Here is a 25,105-nt window from a genome sequence, read left to right as displayed (position 1 = left end):
TATATCTATCGATCAAGCCAGATGAAACTCATCAGTTAGCTAAACTTCAAATGTGCCTTCAGGATGTTAAAACCTGGATGACCTGTAATTTTCTAATGTTAAACTCAGATAAAACTGAAGTTATTGTTCTGGGGCCTAAGCACCTCCGTCACGCATTATCTAAAGATATAGTTTCCCTTGATGGCATCGCCCTGGCCTCTAGCACCACTGTGAGGAATCTTGGAGTTATCTTTGATCAGGACAAGTCGTTTAAGTCTCACATTAAGCAAATTTCAAGGACCGCCTTTTTTCACCTACGTAATATTGCAAAAATCAGGAACATCCTGTCTAAAAATGATGCTGAAAAACTAGTCCATGCATTTGTTACTTCTAGGCTGGAATACTGCAATTCCTTATTATCAGGCTGCTCGAAAAAGTCCGTTAAGACTCTTCAGCTGATTCAGAATGCTGCAGCACGTGTTCTGACAGGAACCAGGAAAAGAGATCATATTTCTCCTGTCTTAGCTTCTTTGCATTGGCTTCCAGTAAAATCCAGAATAGAATTTAAAATCATTCTTCTTACCTACAAAGGTCTTAATGGTCAGGCACCATCTTAAAGAACTCATAGTACCTTACTACCCCACCAGAGCACTGCGCTCCCAGAATGCAAGGTTACTTGTGGTTCTAACCAGTTTTATCCCATCGACTTGTCTGAGCTTTTAAAAACAGTATCACAAATGAGTGTCCTCCAGCCCACTTGACGTAATACCTACAAAGTTTTTACTGAAAGTAATGGATTCTGTTGGGCCCCATTTGATCTCTGTTTTTAACAGCTCCCTATCTACTGGCTGTGTCCCTGATTTTAAAACGGCTTGCGTGAACCCACTTTTAAAGAAAACTGCCTTTTATTGCAAAGATTTTAGAAAGAACTGTGTCCAAACAACTGCTCACTGTACTGGAAAATAACAAATTATTTTAAAAGTTTCAATCTGGTTTCAGGAAGTACCACAGCACTGAGACTGCCCTGCTTAAAGTCACCAGTTACCTTTTAATGTCTGCTGATGATGGCATGTGCTCAGTCCTGGTACTCCTGGACCTTAGCGCTGCTTTTGACACCATTGATCACAACATCATGTTAGACAGACTGAGGCACTGTGTGGGGATCTCTGGTACTGCCCTAGAATGGTTTTCATCCTACCTGTCAAATACGAAGTTTTGCGTGTCTGTAAACAACTGTGTCTCTTCATTCGTCCAGTTAAATATGGTGTGCCTCAGGGGTCGGTCTTAGGACCCATTTTGTTTTCCTTGTATCTGCTTCCCCTTGGACATTATCTATAAACATGTATTTCTTCTCATATTTATGCTGATGACACACAAATGTACTTGCCCGTCAGATCCACAGACCCTGGAAAGCTGAGTTCACTTAACAACTGCCTTTGTGAAGTTAATAAATGGATGTCAAATAATTTCCTCCAGAAATCCTGGTCATTGGGTCCCAGCAAAACAAATACTGCCATTTGCTGGTTCCCTAGTAAATCACATTAAGCCTGTGGGAAAGAACCTTGGTGTTTGGTTTGATAGTAATTTAAATTTTCGAGCAGCACACCACAAAGCTTGTTCAATCATGTTTTTATCAACTTTGAAATATAGCAAAAATTGGATCTATGTTAACTTTTAAGGACACCGAGACCATTTTACTCGCCTTCATCTCATCACGCCTGGATTATTGCAACAGCTTTTTCACTTGTTTAACCCAAAAACCTACTGATCGACTCCAGACTGTCCAGAACTCAGCTGCCAGGCTTTTAACCAGAACAAAGAAATATGACCACATTAGTCCTATTTTAGCTTCATTACACTGGCTCCCAGTATGTTTTAGAATTGACTTTAAAATTTTATTGATCACTTTTAAAGCTCTTCATGGCCTCTCGCCTTGTTATATTTCTGACCTTTTAGTCCCATACACACCAGCACGTACCTTGAGATCCTCGGGCAGAGGTCTGCTATCTGTTCCAGAGTCTCGACTGAAAACTAAAGGGAACAAAGCGTTTGCTGTCAGGGCCCCGAGGCTCTGGAACAGCCTGCCCGAGGAAATCAGGTCGGCGGAGTCAGTGAAGTCCCTTCTTAAAACATACTTTTATAGGAGAGCCTTTCCCGATTGTATTTGCCTTTATTTAGAGCCCAAGCACGAACCATGCAAGGTCCCTATTGAAACTGAAGAGATGTTTTTTTTTTTTTTTTCTTTTTTCTGCAAAGTAAGCTCAATTTTGGGGGCCTAAACATAATCGAAAACTCACCAAACTTTGCACATGTCAGAAGTGGTGAAAAATTTTGTATTTTATGGGTTTCACGCATGGGCGTGGCAAAATGACTCGCTAGCACCACCTAGAAAATTGGAAATTGAAAAGTTGGGCTATCTGTGTTTTCGTCAATGGGCGTGTCCGTGGCGTGGCGTCAAAGATCAACTCTTTGCCACGACACAGGAAGTTGTTGTAACTTCAGTGTACATGCTCACATCTGCACCAAACTGTACATGTAGGATGAGAGTCCTGCCCTGAACACATGCCGACATTCACCCACAGTCATAGCACCACCTGCTGGCAACAGGAAGTGACATTTAACGAAGCAGCCCCCGCAGCACGTTTGACCTGTATGAAATTTCTGTGGCACATGTATCATGTCCAGATGTACCAAAAAGCCTCTTGGAGCGATGCCCTAAACCCAACAGGAAGTCGGCCATTTTGAATTTTACGGCAATTTTTGGGGGATTTACACACTCCATACTTCGAACGAATTCCTTCTAGGGATTTAGTCCGATCGACTTCAAATTTCTGCTGTACCTTCTACAGGCATTGACGATGAAAAGTTGTGCTATCTGTGAGTTTTCGTCAATGGGCGTGTCCGTGGCGTCAACTCTTCGCCATGACACAGGAAGTTGTTGTAACTTCAGTGTACATGCTCACATCTGAACAAAACTTTACCTGCTTGATAACACTCCCACCCCGAAGACATCTACATGCCAATACTGATTTTATATTCATAGCGGTAAGTTGTATGTAGCTCCACATAGGGGACACAGGAAGTGACGGACAACACCTTCGTGCAGCGTCCGCAGTGCGTAGCAAATTCACAGCTGAACCGGCAGAGCTCCAGAATATGCAACGCGGCCGCCTCACGCCCCAACACGCTACACGTGCAAGGGCCCGCCCAATGCTGCTTGCAGCTTTAGTTGTTCTTGTTGTTGTTGTTGTTATTATTATTAAGAGTTGAAAACATCAAATAAAGAGGATGGAGATAGATCTTTTGCTATCGGCTACCTTGGAGAAGCTTGTCCTTCCGCTTGACCTGAACACCTGCCAGAACCTCAGGATGAGGCCTGACTTATGCCCTCATATTCTATTACCACTTGATGAGCAGGCCTGTGGTACAATTAATCAAACACGACATGGCAGAAACATCCTCTTAAGCCTGGGTCAGACTTGGCTCCATCTACTATCCCTCAGAGGCACCAACCTCCACTCTGCATTTTACCTTTTGAAAATCACTCTGCAGAAATGCAAAGTAATTTCTGCATTAAATTACTTCACAAGTTGGTCCATTAATATGACGGGCTACCAAGGCCAAGCATGGTAATCAATGCCTTGGCACATCAACAAGCAATATGTCTTGCTACACGCCTTACTACTGTTGAAAGCTACTCAAAGACATAATTTAAAGCCACATAGTTCCATTCAGTATAACAGAAGAAAATATTAATTCAGAAAACAGTCTTCTCCAGAAATACTCTGTGCAGCTATAGACTTACAGAAGATTAATGCAGGGGAGGAAGTACATAAAGGTATAATGGAATTCCAGCGAATGTGCTGTTATTGCCTTACCTGAACCCAACAAGAAAGGTCAACCTGTCCAAGATGCCCATTCCTCTGGTGAAGCATGGCCAACTGACACCCCATCCAACATAACTTTTTATACAGCAATCATCTCCATTGATTTTGAAATTGGCATTCATGTCCAAAAGCTGCTTTTTTTATTTCTTAAAGCATTTTCATCATATCTCATCCACAACATCAGACACATTGCTCTAATGCAAAATGGCCTTTCCACAGTGAGTTTGTGTCTGCTGTCTCAGCTTTTGTCAATACATCTTGCTGACCTCGATATAGTGGCATCTCATCCACATCTCATTAAAGACCCCCATTCTTCTCTTTTCAACACTGGTGATTGTATTGGAATTTTTAGCTCAGAACTGGTAACATCCCAAGACATGTCAAGAAGTAAAAAAGGCATTTGTTATCCATTTTGCATGTGAAATTTTAAGACATCCACAGTATCCTAATTTAAGATGCCTGAGCCACCAGCTTTTAAAAAAGCAAATGACAAAGGAGATATTACTGTATACGGAAAAATCTGATGCAAGGAACTAGTGACAGGGAAGCTGAAGCAACATGTGTTGCCTGTCCAGGTGATTTCATAAAACCAGTGTGGTTGTAGCAAACCAAGTGGGATATGTAATATTGTTGTTGAGTTGCCAGGACCCGATGACTTTTTCTTTGGTTGCTTTGTTTGATTTCTCCAGTGTGTCTCAACATGCTTTGTTGGACTAGTGTTGTACAAAGGCAATCTGGTATGCTGACTAGGGCTGAAAGCAGTATATGAGAGGAGAAATACAGTACATTGTCAGAATGAATAATCATGGAACAGTCACTCAGACATCGACTAGTCCTGACCCATGTGTCATTCCTGACTTCTCTCATTTAGTCCAACTCAGCAGGATGCTAAGGCTGTTTGAATCCCTCTCTCACAGGATGCTGTAGTTAATAGAAATGAAATAGATTAATACATCCCTCATGCCCATTCAACACTCATTTATTTTGCTGCTGCACGTGTCTGCATGGACCTGGTGGTCAGGTAATCATTGGCCTTCACTATTTTAACCATGGGAGTCACACTGACAGGTTACAGTCAATAGGAGAGCCAGTTTTACCATGAAACACTACAAAACATGCAGTTTTGGGTGGGTGATTTTAATTTGGTTTGTTTGAAACTGGTGCAGTTGCATATTAACCCCATCTTTTCTGGCTCGCAAGGGCATAGAATTTGGTAGCCATGTCCCTACTACTGAATTGTCCTTTAGCAGTAATTTTGATCAAAAACTTTAAATATAACCACTGTTGTCCACCAGTGTCTAGTCAGTGTATTTGGTACACAAACTGTTAACAGTGAGCTGCAAATTAGCAAAAGAATAACGTAAACCGTAAGGCGGAGTTGTAATCTAACTACGATTAACATTTGGAGAATATCAACATAATAGAATTGGTTGCTTTGAGTCATATGTTTATGTTTTAGAATTTCTTCATGTCTACAGTTATTTAGTCTTGTAAAAAGTTTGGACTGTCATGTGGTGTCTTTTCTCTGACCGGTAGCTCTGTGTTGCTGCTGTCTCTCCATCCCCCTCGCTCGGAGACACCTTTGCTCTGTTTGGGACAGTCTCACTACTCCAGGATGCTTCCCACTGTGAAGCGGCTGTGAGCTGCACTTTATTGGAGCTGGTAATGTTTGTGTGGATTTGTGGCGAGCGTTATGCCTGATCAAGTGTTTTCAGTTAGTTTCAGTTTTCCAACTCCAATGAAGAGCAGCGCAAGTCAAGTTTATTTGTCTAGCACATTTCAACAACAAGGTAATTTAAAGTGCTTTACATAAAACATAAAAGCAACAGGGAAATATAAAAATGTTTTTAATGAGTTAAATAGAAAATAAAAACAGGCAGTCCTCTCACCTTTGCTTATATTATTCCTTTAATTCCCCATCTTCCACTCTATCCTTTTTTTTTAACACTTCGGGACTGTAACCCTTATTCCTTAGATACAGTCGTCACTGAAAATCCAGATTGTCCACGCTACAAACTCTGGTAAAAGCGGTTGACAGCGGGCCCTGTCAACAAGTTAACAGCGGAGAAAACAGGGACTCTGCTGTGTGAGATGGGACAAGCAAAAGAGCACTCTTTAAATTTGATTTAATTAAAGGCAGTGGTAAAAAGAAGTCTTCAAAGAACTGAGTTTAAGCAGACTTGCAATTTTCTGGGAGTTTGTTCCAGATATATAGAGCATAAAAACTGAACGCTGCTTCTCCATGTTTAGTTTTGACTCTGGGGACAGAAAGCAGGCCTGTCCCAAACAACCTGAGAGGTCTAGATGGTTCATAATGAAGCAGACGTTCAAACATGTATTTTGGCCCTAAACCATTCGGTGCTTTATAAACCAACAGCAGGACTTTGAAATCAATTCTTTGACAGACAGGATGCCAGTGTAAAGACCTCAGAAGTGGAGTGATGTCATCCACTTTTTTTGGTCTTAGTGAGGACTCAAACAGCTGTGTTCTGAATCAGCTGCAGATGTCTGATCGAATTTTTTTATTGTCTTTTTTTTTTTTAGGGAGCCTTGTAAAGACACTGTTACAATAGTCGAGACGACTGAAGATATTCTTCAGGTGATAGTAGGCTGACTTTGTAATTGTCTTTGTGACTGCCTAAATTCAGGTCTGAGTCCATGACTACACCAAGATTTCTGGCTTTGTTTGTGGTTTTTAACGTTACCGATTAAAGCTGAGCACTGACTTTTAATCATTCTTCCTTGGCTCCAAGAACAATAACTTCAATAACTTTGTTTAATTAAAGAAAATTATGGCACATTTGTTCAATACAGTTACTCATTGCTTGTATGGGATCATAGTCCCCTGGTGATATGGTTATGTAAAGTTGTGTGTCATCTGCATAATTATGGTAACAAATTTTTAGTTTTTCATAATCTGAGCCAGTGGAAGCATGTAGATGTTAAACAGAAGAGGCCCCAAAATGGAGCCTTGGGGAACTCCACAGGTAATTTTTCTTAGCTCAGATATGTTAATACCTAGACACAAAGTAGTCCCTTTCAAAACAGTTTAGTACTGTGCCAGAAAGTCCCACTCAGTTTTCAAGTCTGAGTAAAATGTTGTGGCAGCACTGAGATCCAATAATACCAAAACTGAAATTTTGCCACTCTCAGGGTTCACATGGATGTCATTGAAGACCTTAACAAAAGCCGTCTCAGTGCTGTGGTGTGGTTGAAACCCTGACTGGAATACATCAAAACAGTTAGTTATTTAGTATTAAGAAAGCACTACGCTGTTTCAATGATTTTATTTAAAAACAGCAGATTTGATATGGGCCTGTAACTGCTTATTAGTGACATGTCTAGATGGCTCTTTTTTTAAGAGTGGCTTAATGACTGCAGTTTTCAGGGCCTGTGGGAAGAAACCTGAGGAGAGACATGTTGACAATTTGTAGTAGATCTAAGGCCATGAAGTTAGAAACACTTTTGAAAAAAACCTATTGGCAGAATTTTAAAGGCAGCAGGATGAGTATTTCAGATGTTGTATTATGTCCTCTAGGTTCTTATGGTTGATAGAATTGAATAGTGTCATGCTATATGAATTGTTTTAAAGTGGACACAGGAACAACATATATCCTGTACCTGAAATAGAGGCACTGATTGCTTGTCTAATTATTAGAATTTTGTCTGTGAAGAAGGAGGCAAATTCATTGCAGGCCCTGGTGGATAGAAGCCCAGAGGCTACAGACACAGGAGGGTTGGTTAGCCTGTCGACAGTAGCAAACAGGGCACGTGCATTATTATTGTTTTTGGTGATTATGTCAGAAGAATGACCACCTTGCATGTCTCAATTCTAAGTTATAAATGCGAAGTCTCTCTTTATAGATGTCATAATGAACCTGGAGGTTCGTTTTCCACCACCTGCATTCAGCTTTTCACTCTCTTTTTTTTGAGTTCTAACCAGCGAGGCATTTCTCCATGGAGCTCTTTTCTTACCTGAGACCACCATCACCTTGACTGGTGCAATGGCATCAATAACATTTGTAACTTTAGAATTGAAATGACCTACAAGCTCATTGACTGAGACCCATGAGAGGGTGGGTGTCAAAGGGAAAGCCTCAATAATTTTTGTTTTGTTTTCAGTGATATGGCGTTTTGTGATAACTTAACATTTGTGTGCACGGAGATAGCACTCTCAAAGAAAACACAGGAATGATCAGAGAGAGCAACATCATTCACCACAACCTTGGAAATGTTCAGACCCTTGGAGATGACTAAGTCCAGAGTGTGCCCCTTATTGTGTGTGGACTTTAGTCCCTCTGTCCTGGGAGTTGTCAACATGGATGTTAAAAACACCAATAATAACTACACAGTCAAAGTCAATACAGATTATAGACAGCAGTTCACCAAAGTCATCAAAAAAGGTTGCACAGTATTTAGGCGGCCTGTTGTTGCTGAAAAGCCACATATTGAAAAGAAGCAAAATTTCCACAAGACATTTTTTGATTGGAGGGAGTCTTTAAACAAAATGGCAAGTCCACCTCCTCTCTTATGCACTCTAGCTTCGCTCATAAAACTGAAGTTGGGAGGGGTAGACTCGATAACGACAGCTGCACTGTTATCTTGGTCCAACCAAGTTTCAGTTAAAAACAAGAAATTAAGACTGTGTGATTATAAAATCATTGATTAAAAATGTTTTTCCTGCCAAAGACCTGAAGTTTAATAAAGCTAAATTTAGTTTGTTATCTGCCCCACTTTCTGCAACAGGCTGTGGCTGAATAGGAACTGATGCTAAATTTGCACCATATGTTGAGTGCTTCCTGTTTAACACATTCACCATTCTTTTTCTATTACCTATCAAGACTGGAATTAAGAAGGCTACCAGCACACCGGGCCCCAGCTTGTCCTGGGAAGAGTCCTCCTTGTAGCCTGGACCCAGTACAAATCAGTCAGAGCTTGCTGTATTTTGTACACAAATAACTGTATGTGCTGTGCTTTTATCAGGCTGAGGAGACAGAGGGAGATTCTGACTTAAAGCCAGTGGTGGAAGTGGACTGTGGGGGGGGGGGTTTAGGGAAGAGAAAATGGGAGTAGGGTGAGGGAAGGGGCGGGGAGTAAGTTTGGTCCCAGCACTATAGCTCTTTCATGTGGTCAGTGAACTCCAACAGGGGGGAGGAGGGAGAAAGGGTGTCTGGAGATAAGGGTGACCTGGATGGGAATTGGGGGGCTGGAGCCTCTTCCTCTCTGTTGTCTCCCACGATCAGAGCTCTCTTCTGGCAGGAGCTGTGGTAGCTCTCCTTCAAGGTTTCTGGCGTGTTGTGTTATGTCTTCTTCTTGTTTTGATTCCTCTTGTCTCTTGTCCTTGGCAGCGGGAACAGATGAGTGACGCAGAAAGTAAAACAGGTTGGAGCTGAACAACTTGACTTGTTAAGGCAAATTCCATCTGCCTTAAAAAGATGTCTGCAATCCTACAAAAAGTTAAAATTTTCAATGAAATGCACTGAATGGAGAGTACATGCCGTTGAGAGCCACATGTTCAATGCCAGCAACAAACCTCATTAACAGACAAATAAAGTCCTCTTCCAACACTTCAAACTGTTGCTTCACAACATCATTGGTCCTTATGTGCAGTATGTTTTTCACAGTAGAATGTTCAGCCACGATATGCAGGTTTCTTTCTGCCAAGTCAGAGATCATATCCTATCCTAGTATTTTTGTGTTTTTACTGTACATCATGGTTTAGCTTCTTACATTTTTTTACAGTAAAGTCACCCACAAGCAGAGTTTGAGGCCCAGTCATTAGCTTTCCCTGTAGCCTTTTACTTTCTGATTTACTCTCAGTCCTTATCCTTCTGTGTGAGGATGGGATGTTATCCAGGTCATCAGACAGAGATCCAGGGTCCTGCAATAGTGGTGAAAATCTGTTCTCCTGTTGCACACTACTAAGAACGGGGTTTGAAGAGGCACTCTGCCCGGATGATAATGCAGGCCAGCCAGTTGCATCACAAATCTCAGGGCGCTGGGTTCTGCCTGTTACTCGTCCTCCCATTTCCCAGGGAAATGGTTTACTCTTAAGCTTTGCACCAAGCGAGTTCCAGGGAGGACTACCACTTTTAGATTTTTTACCCAGTACACAGGCCTCCTGCTTCTTGGTAGTCATGTTGGTGCTAATTAACTGTGTGTTAGCATGCTCTTGTCCACTGTTTTGGGTCCATGGTAAAGTAGTGTCATTCCCACATAGTCGATTTACTTCAACATTTACTTCTAACCTGTGGATCTTGGTTTCCTGCACTGCAATTTTAGAAGTTTGTGGAAGTCGTCCGTGGAGAAGAGTGGTATCTTGTTGCTAATTAGCATTAGCTACAACTCCAGTCACTGCAGTACAGTCTAGTGCTATTGATAGGTCGCGTAGCACTTAGATCATAAAAGTGTTATGTATGGCAATAGCCTACTTTATCTGAATAGTCTGTGATTTAAAAGTATCCTAGAGCCGCTGCTCATAATTTCTAGCAGAATAAAAACAAGAATATCAAAAGAATGCAAGCAGAGGCAGGAGCAAGCAGCGAAGCGTCTGCACTGTAAGCACAGCAGAGCAGTTACATGGGCTAATGCACAGTAGAGTATGAGGCAAGTAGATTTAAATATATATATATATATAATCTTTATTCACATGATATTCCAACTTTTTTCTCAATATATTGTCATGGCTAATCTGTGAAGCCAGCTATGTTTTTGTGTTTTTCATTTATTTCCCCCATCCCTGGTGTTTCTGTGTGGGTGTGTTTGGGCGTGGCCTACATCTCCTGGCTCCTGCTTCTGCTGCACACCTCCTGCCAATATTCCTGGTCTCAAGTACAGTATATCAAGCTGCAGCCCGCAGGCGTGACGGAAGTTGAACTTCCAAATATGGTTTGTCCCAGAAGACACCGCGCACAAAACGTGATGACGTTAATCTCGGTCCACGTACAGTATATCCTAATGCAAAGAGTTTTTTTTCTTTAGAGGCCAACAACAGAACTTGAAATACACTTCTGAGAAGTTTTGAGGCGAGAAATCGACTGTGTAGATGTAGTTGTACAAAAATTGATGGCGAATCGAAAATGTGTTCCAAAGTTTTCGGAGTTGAAAAGCTTCACAAGTGTCGACGGGTTTCAGTATTATATAGCTGCAGTAATGTTACCGGAGGCTGCATAGCAACACAATGGAGGTTAACCCTATCTGCTAGCACCTGTTTCAGTAATGTTGTAAAGTTTTAACCTAAATTTAGATACATCTGGTTCATGATGTACAGAACATTCTTGGTTTGTGAAACTTAAAATCACTTTGGAACAAATAAAAAATAAACAACAGTGGTATGAATTGAAACATTGCTTTATTATTATCATTATTATAAATATCTGCAGGAATTATATTATTAGTATACTAAATTATAGAATTAAAGTATAGTAAATATTAAGGCATACTGTACACTGATTACTATGTTGACACTTATTTTATTTAACGGCTCTGTGTGGGCCGAGCGGCCGAGATAAACGTTATCACGTTTTGTGTGTGGTGGCTTCCGGGACGAACCACATATGGAAGTCCAACTTCCGTCACGTTTGTCTGCGGGCTGCAGCTGGAGCCTTCTACTGGGTCTCCTGTCATTCATCCCCGGATTGTTCTGACGACTTAGTGGTATCACAGCTCTAGGCTAAAGAACTTTGCTAAAGAAACTGCTTGTGTTTCTGTCTCTGTGTTTTGCTAATGTGTTTTTCCTTGTGCTCCAGAGTGTCACCATTCTGCTCTGCTTCAGCTCAGACCACTTTCATTCAGGAATAATCACCATTCATCTGCCTGCCTGCCTCCTGCAATCGTCAGCCAAGCTCTCCCCTTTTCCCTGACCTCAAACTGCAAGAAAAGCGGGATTTTTGTCCCGTACCTTTTTTTGTCTTTAAAAGACTTTTATCTTAACATCCACCTGTGCATCTGTGTCTGCTAAAACCAAAACCTAAAAAATATTACAACTTCATTACTCAGAAAACACAGATATGTGGTTTTGAACATGAGCAGAAAACATGCTGAAATAACTATTAAAGTTCAATTTGTCATTAAGGTGAGGTGCCACCTGCACATTTAAAGAGGTTACCTCCCCAAACAAAAAGGGGGGAAGGCTAAATCATCCATACGTGTGTTGACTCAGCAGGGATGATATTAAATGAAACAAGTTGATCTATGTATTCTAGGAGAATGCATATTTGAAAGCAATACAGAATGCCTGAGAGCCTTACTGCATTATATTCCACTATATATATTTTTTAGATTTTGAATCCTCACCTGCCGCCTGAATTTTGTGTTTTCCTTTACATAAATAAAACCCCAGCCCCTGCTAAATGTGTCCCAACCAATGTTAAAATGAAACCTACCTTTATTTATTTTTTTTTAGATTTTCAGTTGCTGAACACTCCTTCCTTACTGACTCCACTGCCTTGTTTCTCTCTATCTGGTCTGCAACTTTTTTGAACGATACATGTTAGCTATCCTGTGACCCAACAATAGCTGAAACAATAATGTTACTACACAAGTGAGCAGTGTTGCCAGATCAGTGACAGTTTCCTCTCCTTTTAATTCAGCAGCAATATTTAGGAATTTAATAAAAGCCCAAATAATACATGTAAAGGTTGCACACTTACACACACACAAATTGGCAACACCGCAGTGGGTTAGGATACTGTGTGTCGCCTGCTTGCATCTTTACTGCCGTCTTTTGTATGAATAGTGCTGCTGTAGTATTTTTTATTTATGTGTATTGGCTGCATTATCATGTAATTATTTGCTCCCATGCCAGCCGCTGATTAAAATTTGGCAGGCTACATGAGGCTCATGATCCACACTATGGTAGATGAACACATACCATGATTTTCCAGTGACCTAATACAATGGATACAAGTGCAATATACAAACTGCAAACATACAAATCACCAGTGACAAATATCATTGTCATTGGTTTTCTAATTGTGCATTTATTTCTGCCATCCTGGAAATAAACCCAGCACCCACACCTTCATCCTTCATATCAGCACTAATGAAGTTAGGCTTGGTCAGACATAAATGTCAAAATCAGCTTAATTTCAATCTTGCTGGACACCCATAAACTAGACATCATCTCCATGACAATCTATTGGTTCTGAGCTAGGCCAACTCATCTGAAAAGTAACTGTCTCTTTCAGTGCTTACTAAAATGCACAAGATAATGTAAAGATAGGAAATGGCTAACTTGTACTGGCCTCTTTCAAGAACTGAATTATGCTCCATTTTCTACACTGTGCAAGTAGAACTGTGTTATTTCTTGAAATGGGTGTGGCATCTAAAATATGAAGAACCATTATGCTGTTGTTCTCTTTATGGTAGACAGATCCAAGCAAATGTTTTAATAATCAATATTCAGTTTCTGCCAAGTGAATAGCTAGTGATTCTCTGCTGTCACCTCTGGGTCTGGTCTGAAAAGTGAACCTGCATTCTTTCTAATGGCCAGCGTTCAGTTGTATAGAAGTGACAAAAAAATTACCCTAATTCTTCTACCCACTTGATTTATTACCTCAGGAATGAGTTTATTCAATCGCTACGTTCAAGTCTTATACAGCATGAAGTGCATTTTGTAAATTATGCTCTTATTTAGAGAAAAATAGACGAAAAAATCAGGGAATGCTTTAGGGCGTGGCTACCTTGTGATTGACAAGTCGCTACCATGGAGATTTGTCAGGCATAGTAATACATATCTCTACCCAGCTCCACCCTCTCGTCCAAATATGGTCATTTCTGGTTCCAAAAACCCAAGATGGCAATGGCCAAAATGGCAAACTCAAGGCTTCAAAATGTTAGTCCAATTAAATGAATTAATAATCCAACCAATTGGTGATTTCACAGTGGCTACATCCACTTCTTTTATACAGTCTATGGTCACATTACAGAAATAAATGTCAGATCCAAACAATATTCTGCGCAGTTGCTACTGGTTGCTTGGTGGTTACCAGAGTCTTCCCTGTGGGCATTATTAGGTTTTTGGTTGCTTGCTTTCTATAAGGTTTCTAGGGTTTTAATCGGCAGTCTGCACAGGTAAAAATTGCTCTCTTACAAGAACTCAGATGAACTACGATTATTCTGCCAATGGTTAAACAGAACTTACATTAACATGGGCTAACACTGGAAATCACAAATTGGCAGCACAATGTTGCTAGTCCAACTATTAGCATACTGAGCTCGCTACTGCATTGCTATAGTTTTGCGAGCTGAATAATGTAATGTGTTCATTATGCTTAAAATTACTACACACCGTCTGCTTATCCAAAAGATTCAGTCCATTGACTACGGAGAGTTTTAACAGTAGTTCTGTGTGTGTGTGTGTCCAACTAAAGATTAAGTGTCAGTTTAACTGGGAGGTAAATTAAATAATATCAGCTCACTGTCTCATCTCAATGTTCCAGTAATTGGAGAGACTGACTGGTTCATTCTGACATAAAAAAAATCACTGTGACCACTTTGTTCTAAGCCACCAAATTCTTCACACATCTATAAACCGCTAAAAGATACACCGTAAAATCTCTCATAAGCTGCAGCAGTATATCTGCTGTGTGGTTTGGTGTATAGCGGCCAAAATAAAATGTCCCTTATAAATGTTTATCTGAACATAAACTGCACACAGAACATGGACAATGTTAGTGCATGACATGTCCTTATTTCATTTCCAGGTCTAATGTCCTAGCTGAAATCCAGATACATGGATGCTATAAGGTATTGTTGCAGTCTCCTCCTCCTGTTCAGTGAGGGTTTCACATATCACATGTACTCTTTGTCTAAGCTTTGTCCATTTTGTACTCAAAATACACTGTTCTGGACCCGAGTCCTGATCAGATGTGTTTGCTCTTCTAAGGCTGTCAGTCAGTTTTAAAGTGATTGCTTTTTCCATTGCCGTGTTCGGAGTCTTAGTCGGTCTAAACCTTTGCTTATGTTTGTATCACAGAGTGCGATTTTAAAAGCAGTCAGAGAGCACTGTAGTGGAGATGAATAGTTGTGAATGTGTGACATGATGGATGCTCGGGGCCAGTGTTGTGGAAAACGTGATTCCACTTCACATCTAATGGACTGGCAAGCCATCCCCTAGACTCCTAGAGTTCCTAAATAAAGGCTCAGATATTTTGCCAACTGACAACACTGACGTCAAAGTAAAGCTTTACTATCTATCTCCACTGGTATGGTCCGACAAACACCACCAATACGTCATATAACGACAGTATACATAGCCTATATGTGTTGAAATGAGATTTGCATTGGTTGCAAAAATTGTATTTAACAACATATATAAACCCTGCAGAAATGTAATAAGTTTGTGATGCATTTAAGTCTGAATCAGGCAAAGCAACAAAATCTCTCTCCAGTTATCCAATAGTTGAAAACAAAATGACAGCAAATATAGTATCTAGTCTTACTTCTATTTGAGAATGGTAACATCACAAAGCCTTAAGCCTCAAACAGATCCACATTTGATATCTTATCTCTGTGCAGTGAGCTTTACACAAACCCACATGAACAGATGGACACAGAGAGAGAAACAGACATAGGCAGAGAGAGAGTGTGACAAAACACCATCCTGCTTTTAACCTTTTCTTACCCTGAGTATTTAGGCATCAGAAACATAGAAGAGAGCAGTGGGTAAACAGTAAGGCTGCCCTGGTCTGACCTCACTTGAAATGTGATGACTTTGATATTCCCTGGGCACACGACACAAGGTACTCCGATTAAAAGGCTTTTATTCACCATGACCTTTCCCTTGCAGTCTTTCCTCAGAGAAATCTTCCCTCTTTCTGCTGCCATCTCAGTGACAGGCTATCCCCACCAAAACAAAAGGCCAAGTGGTAGGGGTGACACATAGTCAATATGGGCGACTTGTTCATGTTTGAACACATCAAACAGTAACCTCTGTGTTATTGTTGTTTTATATACCAACCTGATAGGTGAGAGAATTCAACCTGAGATGGGAAATGTTGATTAATCACCATTGTTCGGTGCCTGATGCATTTCTAACAAAATGTAGATTAACTGTATTCATTAATGTCAAACGTACAAAAAGTTTGTTCATCAAAATTTTTATCCACCCCCCTAAAAACTTTAAATTAACATTTTAAATCTTTTGCTGCTTGGTTTTGTTTTACTCATTTACATTTAACAATAGTTTAAATTATCCAGTGTTCTATGGTTGACAAGACTGACAAGATGTGACACATGCCTGATTGAGATTCCGTCTCCATCTTTGTCCCAAACATTGGTCATTATCACCTTCTCTATGTGGATGTGACCTCTCACCCTCAAAATGTCATGTTTGTGGGTGGACATGGAACTGATGCTTTCCTCAATCTTATATCTGAACGCTGTTTGGTTCTACTACAGCTCCCATAAGGTTCTGACAGCCCACCTATGTCAAAGGTTTGTGCGAGGTGTAGTAGTTGACTGCTAGACTAACAAATCTCTAACAGAATATCATGCCTCAGCTTTTTCGAATGACTGATTAAAACAAACTCAAATAAATTGCTTTATGAAGTTCTACTAGAGGCTGGCAAGGGCAGTGGTTGAACTGTGGCACTGTATTTGGTGGCATTTGTTCACAATTGGTGCCCTACTTTAAGTCAATTTAAATTAAATAGCTTTTTTGTCTGCTCCAGCACACATACTCTGAAAATCACTTGTCCTGTGTTCCCCTTTGATAAAAAAAACAATCAGAAACAAATTTTTTGGTTTCATGATGTTTTGCATTAATTCAACAGCTGTTGAAAAACATTAGCTTTTTGGCTAAAATCTCCTTATCTTACTTACAAACATGGACATATGTTTTTTCCTGCATCTTAGCTTGTTGAACAGATGACCAAACAAACATTCACCGTGGGAAAGGTGCACTGCTAATGTCAGTTGCCAGACTAGACAGCTAATTAGCTGCTCAGTTGCAGAATATTAAACAGCATGTAAACGGACCTGAAATGTCACTTAAGTCCAATATGTTGCTGGTGTAGTCTTTACTCTTTAATACCACTAACAACATGCTGTCTGACCCTCAATTTGGTATCCAAAAGGCTGAGTGAAGTGGCAGGAGGCAGAGGTGTGGACCCAAAATGCAGACGCTTGTGAGGAGGATACAGTTCAAATAGGATTTATTCAATGAGAACTCAAAAACAGGCTTTCTCAGAACACAGCAGGCAAAAGTCCAAACCAGGGAAGAAAAAGTAACATAAAATCCAGAACAGGGCAGAGTGATCCAAATCATGGGGAAATAATCCAGGAAACCACAGGAACCAGCGAATAGGGCAGAACACTCAACATTTGACAATGACACCACAAGGACTGAACACAATATATACAGGGGGACACCACACACACAAGCAGGCAGGGCAATTAAACACAGGTGAGACGCATTGGCAATCAAGGTAGACAGGAAACAAAGATTAACAAAAACACCAATCACCAAAATTACAAAATAAAACAGGAAGTAAAACAACAGACAATACACAAGGATATATGTAACTAAATACAACAGAAAACAAGGAAGTAATGCTCAACTAAGAAAACCTAAGAACACAGAGGCAATGGGTAAAACTCTTCCCTTTTGGAAAACAAAACAAAAACACACAAACTATTTCTGAATAAATCCTAGTTGGCTTGCACTTCACAGATTTGGAGCTGTGCTGATGAGCCATCTTACGCTCACTTTACAACCTTTGACCACAGCTTCAGAACACATCCAGAACATATTAATAATGGGACACAGAGTGGTATGAAGTGACACAGGTGAGGCACACAGTAAGATAAATAGTAGAACTAAAACTTTGTCATAATGCAGTCAACTTATGAAATGTATAGTTAGGTGGTATTGGTACTTATGTGGTCTCCTATTAGTACCACAACAGATTTTCAATTAAAAGATGAAGAAGAAAAAAAACATTGCCTGGTAACTTCACTTTAATAGATCATTTTCATTTTATAATGTAATCTGTATTGCACTGATTAAAAAAAAAGAAATATGACAATCTGTTCTTGTTGTTGTTGTGCTATCACATATGGTGAAATGCCTCAGTAGGACTGCTAAATATTAGCCTGCAAAAACAAATCACAACTGCAAATGCACAGCCACATACACACAAAACAATCATCTCTGTCGTAAAGCACACACACACACAGTTCCTCTCTCTTTAGTGTATAGATATAATAAGAATAATTTGACTTGAACGCACATTAACATGTATGTTGCTCCCCTAAATTCATTACGGCTGTGCTTTTGGCTGGAGGCTTTGTTTGTCATTGTCCAATTGGTCTGTGCCACCCGCTAGTAACTTTATCTCTCAGTCCAGCTTTCCATCCACCATGGCCAATTCCTCTCTCACTCCACCCACAAAAAACTGTCCTCTTTGCACAAGGTCCCCTCATTCATTCTAATTAAGCCAACTGAAACTAAATAGCAGAAGCTTTGTTTACAAGGGGCTAGCTGTGCTCAGCATTCTGTGCACGGAGGCACTTGTCTTTACAGCCAGTCAGGGGTTTATCTAGAGCTACACCTACTGCTTACACTAATTTACATTTGTGTTTTCCTTTCCACTTATTTCCATATCTGCCACTGTGGGGTTGCCTTCAAAGAGGAAATTTATCAATCACATTTAAACTATAGCTAACACAGGCTGTTTGTGCACCACAAAATCATGGGCACACACTCAGTTTGCAGAGTCTGAGTGGTGATGCAATAATGTCATCACCAATGATGACCAGTGAATGATATCGGTCACAGCAAAAAAGGAATTTAATTACAGAATGCCAGTAAAGTTCAAAGAACACATAAAATCCTGACAACTTCACATAGTTGATACGAGATCAAATACAAAACAGCATGGGATAATGCATCCTGTGCCACCCTACATTGATCAAGTAAGACAGGACTTTTCAAAGGGTTACCAAAAACATACAGAATTTTGGTTAGGAAGACAATATCAACATCTCCCATCATTTCATTTGACAGACAAAACACAAAGACAATTTGTCAGAAACAAAATATCTTCACCTAAGCAGTGAAACTGTGTCAAGACTGCCTGGCTACCAAACACCATTAGCCAGTGTTAAGCCCTGCTACTTAGGCTCAATAAAAAATTTACTCATTTATATTTTCAGGCTACAAAAAAATCTTTCTTTGCTATTTTTCGTTTGGTTCACTTGAAATGCTTTACGGAGCTTTAGAGCAAGTTGTATCTAATAGTTTCATTGTCTAGCTTTCAACTTTACTGTTTTGGTTCACTCTCACTGCTCTTATTTGTTTCTTATTGTTATTGTATTGTTTTGTACATATTTTCATTTTACATATCATTTTGACTATGTAACTTAGTTATATTTCATGAACTGGCATAGTTTACTGAGTCAGAGCCAACCGCACATCATTCCTCCATCAAAACACAACGCAGAGTCAGGGGGTGACTTAGCTAGCCAGTTTCCGTGGTGTCTGGCAGAGTTTAGATACATCAAGTTGACAGATGACGTGCAGGCACACCGCCTCAATCGGGCACTTAGTAAGTCTGGTACCGTGCTCAGCCCATTTTCAGTAAAAGTGGTAAATGTGAAAAGTGCTCTCTGAGAGACCAGCATTAGCAGTTAACAGAGAGAGCTACAGGATGAGATAACTATAATATGTTGTGGCAGCAAGCAGAGAGCCAAGACAGAAGAGAAGCAAATCCAATACCTGTAAAGCATTTAGCTGTGGCCAATAACACATCAGCTGTATCACCAGGCAAGAAGTTTAAAAAGAAACCGTCCCTCGGTATTACTCCAACAGCCGATTTTTAAAGGAAACTCTTGAAGAATACTGAAAACAAAGGTGGGGCGGGGTGTCGAAGAGCAGTACCTACCTTGCTTATTCCAGCATTGCAATGCAACAGTGTAGCATTTCCTATATTAAATCCACCGAGTGCTAATGCATAGCTAGTATGCTGTCAGCTAATGTTACGCCAGGTAGCCAGCAAGCTAGCAAACTGCTTGGACGTACGACTGTTTCTTACATTATGTTGTCTTTTTTTTTAAAATAAGAAATATAAAGGGAACAGTCTACAAGTTTTCTTCTAAAATTTACTACACATTAGGTAACTGGTTACTTGTGGCTGAATGGTAACAATGATAGCCTACCATCTTTTCCTACCTTGGAAAAAAAATTCTGTAAGTTATTCCCTGTATAAAAGACAGAGGCATTTCCTATCATGCTGCTATATTGACTCACTCAGTACCAGTAATGCCTTTGATCCATCACATGAGCATGTCTGCCAGAACCATAGACCTACCTTTATGGCAGTTGCACTGCTTCAGGCACCACTTTTGGGTATCTCATTCGAAATAATAACTTGATACATTCAGATTGAGCATTCCTGACAACTTGGTAATTTTTGATGAGGAGACGAGTATGTGGACTCTCCAAAAGTGTGACATGTTGTCCACTCCCATCCAGTTAAGGCTGTTCAAGGTTCTGGTAGGGATTTCCCTGGCCAGCACCCTTTAGAGATGTTATTAGCACAAGTGAGGAGATCATGGGGAGCATGCAAGTCTGAGGGCATGCTGGGGGGTTAACTTCTCTCAGCTGGTGTAGAAATGTAAGGCAAGGCGAGTTTATTTGTAAAGCACATTTCAACAACAAGGCAATTCAAAGTGCTTTAAATAAAACATAAAAGCAACAACGGGAGATATTAAAAAGACACTTAAATGTATTCCTGTTCACAATCTTACTGTGAATCCAGATTGTTTGCACTACAATCTTGGTAAAAGCAGTCAAAAACACGTTAAGACAGTCAAAACAGCCCTAACCCGCCCTGCCTAGACGCACTGCAACCCAGACAGCGGAGAACTATACTGTACTAAACTATATGGATATACGGAGAACTACCCCTATATAGATCCCCATTTGGGTGAACGAATGGATTGACATGTGCACTGGACTTCTGGTCAAGAATTGATATCTCACAGTATACACAGAGTAATTCATGTTTCATCAATTAAAACCACAAAAATATAAATTATTATAAAATTATCCATATTTCCCCTGTGTTGTGCACCCTGTTAATTTTGATTCAAGTGATGTTAATGTGATCACAAATACGAAACAGGCAAGAATACATACACCTGCTGCTTATGAAATTCACATTTGACTTGACTTATAACATCTGTCGTTACAGTCAAGGATTTCTTTAATTTTGTGAAAACTGTAACACACTAAATTCTTCATGACAAATCTGCATTTGTAATTATATAGTAGGTCCTGTGTGTTGTTACCACAGCAGTCACATATCCAGCCTGCAAAAAGTGCAAAAATTACAAACAATTATTGTAGTAATAACTCATTGTTATTAAATGACACATGTTCAGTATTTATTTGCATGCAGGAGAGCTAAGAGTGGAGCAAAAGGAGAAAACATAAAAGAAGACAAAGTTATGTTATATCACCTCTGAGGGGTTTGGGTCGAACATCAGCTCCAGAGGTGTCTGCATTTTGAAGGCATGGGATTTGCTTCGAGCACACTGCAGTGCCTATAAGTTAGAGGATTAGCCTGGTCTAGGCCGTGGACACTCAGTGAGGTGTGGGCAAGTATGTAGGTGCTTGTGATGGAGTAAATGGCTGAGTGTGGGTGAGAGATGGGGAGAGAGGCTGAGCCTGTACACAATCTTGGTGTGTGTAAACAACCTTGTGTGCAGCACAGCGCCTCAGGGTGTAAAAGTCTGAGGGAGAGGCGGCTTACTCTGTGTAGCTTCAGTTATGCTCACATGTAGCTTCGCGAATTCAACAAGCCCTCAAGGCTTTGTAGGCTTCATGTCAGGATCAGTCACACATTTGTTAAACTGATTCTAAGAAAGGTATTTAAATATAGATACATGATAATGTGCAAACAATTTTTTAAAAATATGTTCAGTCCAAATCAGATCTTGTCCGTGGAGCTGTTTATGTGGCGGCCAAAATGTGTTTTATAAAAGGCAGCATCATGGTGTTTCAATGCAAGTTTTTATTGTGTCACTGCATTGCTTCATTACTGATTTCATTCAATTATTTTTCAAGAAATTCGCTTGGTATCTTGCTTTACAACCATAGACTGTATAAAACAGCCAGACTCATTGTCTTCTTCTGCTCATAAGCAATACAATGAATAAATTCAGAGAAAACAAAAAAAAATGTAGCACCATCTGGTGGTGGTCAGTGGTAATCCATTTATCAGAGTAATTAAAATGTAATGGGACGTTTCCCTGCAGCCATTCATTATGCAGTGTTGCTAGCAAATCTAACACTATAATGAAAGCTGTACCAAGATAGTTTGTCTTTTAAATTTCATCATAATTGCAGGTCAACTCTACGCATTTGACAGTTTGTTGAGTACTTGTGCAGTGCTCCAAGACATAAAATTAAACACTTGACCTTTGCTGTGTATAACCATATTATGTCATTGTCAAATCAGAAAATGTAAAGATGCCTAAAACTGACATTTTCTCCCACTCGCATTTTCTTATTTTTTGTTTTATTCTTATTCCATTTCTTATTTGCACTGTTTATTGTGTTTTTATGTCTATAAAACACTTTTAAAATACAAGATATCATTGCACATAAGGTTTAGAGATGCACATTCATTTGTGGAAGTCAACTGATAAACTAACTGACCAATAATTAGTGGATTTTTCTTAATTAATATCAGCATATTAATAATGAGTAAATGAACCCTGAAATCAATATTAATCCATACTAAAGAAATATAAAATGATTATTTCTGCAGTTGTAGTTTCTTTTCCTTCTTCCTCTTCTATATATACATACACTGAACAAAATTATAAAAGCAACACTTGTTTTTGCCCCCATTCATCATGAACTGAATTCAAAGATCTAAGACTTTCTATTTGTACACAAAAGGCCTATTTCTCTCAAATATTGTTCACAAATCTGTCAACATCTGTGTTAGTGAGCACTTCTCCTTTGCCGAGATAATCCATCCACCTCACAGGTGTGGCATATCAAAATGCTGATCAGATCAACACTGATCCCCTTTTTCCCCTTTTTCCGGTCTCTCCATCTCTTTGCACTACTTTTCTTCAGTGGCCATTTTCTATGTTGCAGCATGGTTAGTTAAAACTGAAATCTGTAAACACACCACTGTTGTCACCCTTGACGAGAGAAGGAAATCGATGATTGAACCACAAAAAAGTAGCCAGAACATCTAGAGGTGATATTGCCTCTTTGGCTACTGTATAACAAACTCATGTTATTGGTTTATGTAAGTGATTAAAAACATGTTTTAAGTAAAAGTAATTAACTTTGACAGAGTTCAGAAGACATCTGAACACTATAGCTGCATCCTAGTTCCTTTTTAAAAAAAGATGTGGTGGGTTGACAAAGAAACATGTTAAAGAAAATAAAGTGTATTCAAAGATGCCAGTATGCCTAATATAATTGCTTGATTTTAGAGTGTTTTTGGTATTTTTGGTGTTGCCACACAGTGCAGTGCTTATAAGACATGAAAGAGCTGATAGAAACCTCCTGAAACAATGACACATCTTTGGACACACATTTTGCTTTCCTTTGTTGAGTTTCCAAATTCTAAATTGGAAGTTGTTGAAAGTGATCTTAATTACCATTTTTCATTATCAGGTAAAGCTACGACTTAACCAACATCATTAACAATTACCATGTACAGTACTTATTAAACGCATCTTAGTTGATTGAACAATAAGTTGTTTTTCTAATGGTCTGACTAATGTGTAACATTAATGTGTTACAGACTCTGAAGCTCCTGAGAGCCTAGCAACAAACTACAATGTATATGGTTAGGAAGCAGTTCCTTAGCAACAATAATGCTGTACTTGCTTCTCCTTTTTCTCCTGGAAACATATCTTTTACATTCTATTTCTTTTTTAAGAAATATCCTCAGTTCACACCTCTGTATAATACTGATGTCTGTCTCTTTATTCACATATAAACACACTGACATTGACAGACTATATGACGCTGTCAAGAGAAAAAGAAGATTCTTCTCTTAAACGACTCACACCTTAATTTTTATAGAACAGAGCTGTGAAGACTGGTTTTGCCCTGAGGTCACTGTTGCATGCTTTATGCACAGATAACAAACACATTTCAGCAGGCCCAGTTTTGCAGAAAATAACAGATTTGCCCTGAAATGTAAACAACCTGAAGAGGCAAGCAAGAAAGCACACACACAGAGGCACACACACACAAGACACACACATCACATAATGTATCCTGTGCAAGGCCAAGTGGTTCCATGGTCATATTCAGAGATGATGGCGGTCCATAAACATGTATTGTGTGCCTTGGCTCCAGTCCTGGAGATTGAATTCGTACATAAAAAGGAAGATTTGAAACCCCCTGGAAAGGCCATAGATAGAAGAAAACACCATTATTTTCATAATTTAGCCCAACAATAAAGGTTATATACGACTCATAATACCATTATAGTATGATGTTTTCGATTCCTTAAGCTCATTGTGTTTCAGGTCAGTCACAAGTCAAGCTCTGCTGAATCAGATGAAAATAATAAGACATGACGACAAATTCTGCATTATTCTGTGATTTGAATAAACAGTTTCACAAGAAAGAACAGGTGCCGCATTTTCAACCACCTGTGTCAGTGAGAAAATCTCAGCAAATTATACTGAAAAAATACCATGCTACTTAATACTTCTATTTCACTACACCTCAGAGTGAAATACATATATACATATTTATTTTAATTTAATAATAATAATTTTATAATTTAATAGCAGCTGTTAGTGGACAGGGCGTCGTTGTAAAAAATCTCCATCTCCACCAGCTCAAACATAAATTGCTGCTTACACATTAATGCATGACTAACAGTAATATGTATATAATAATGTAACAATGACAGGTTATTTTTACATTTACAGTGTCTTTTTCTCTTTTTAGTGCTATACACACTACAATCCAGGTTTTAATCTTGTGTCTTATAGTTTGGGCTACACCACTGGAATCTGGATTTAATGTGTTCAAACTATGAGCTCTCTGTTATTAGTCTTTATGCCAAACCACACACGTCCACTACTTGGGTTGAAAGTAACTTTTACTCTTTGTTGCCAGTTTTAGGAGAAGTCTCTTTACAATACCAGCGCTACTGGTAAAGTGTTATCAAAAACAGAAAAGTCAACAGAAGAAGCTCGCACCTATAGTATTGGTGACAAGTAATCAAGTGAAAATGTCACAG

At 39.5% G+C, this 25,105-nt stretch overlaps 1 long non-coding RNA gene across 2 annotated transcripts in view; it reads left to right on the top strand.

Moving 5' to 3' along the window:
- Window positions 1–25,105, top strand: part of LOC123981449 — a 40,735-nt gene that overhangs the window by 7,714 nt on the left and 7,916 nt on the right. The gene's annotated exons all lie outside the window — the stretch shown is intronic.

Source organism: Micropterus dolomieu, linkage group LG13, assembly GCF_021292245.1.
Source record: "Micropterus dolomieu isolate WLL.071019.BEF.003 ecotype Adirondacks linkage group LG13, ASM2129224v1, whole genome shotgun sequence".
NCBI classification, from domain to species: Eukaryota; Metazoa; Chordata; class Actinopteri; order Centrarchiformes; family Centrarchidae; genus Micropterus; species Micropterus dolomieu.
The sequence above is the reverse complement of the archived record's forward strand: the minus strand, read 5'-3'. Positions and strand labels throughout refer to the sequence as shown.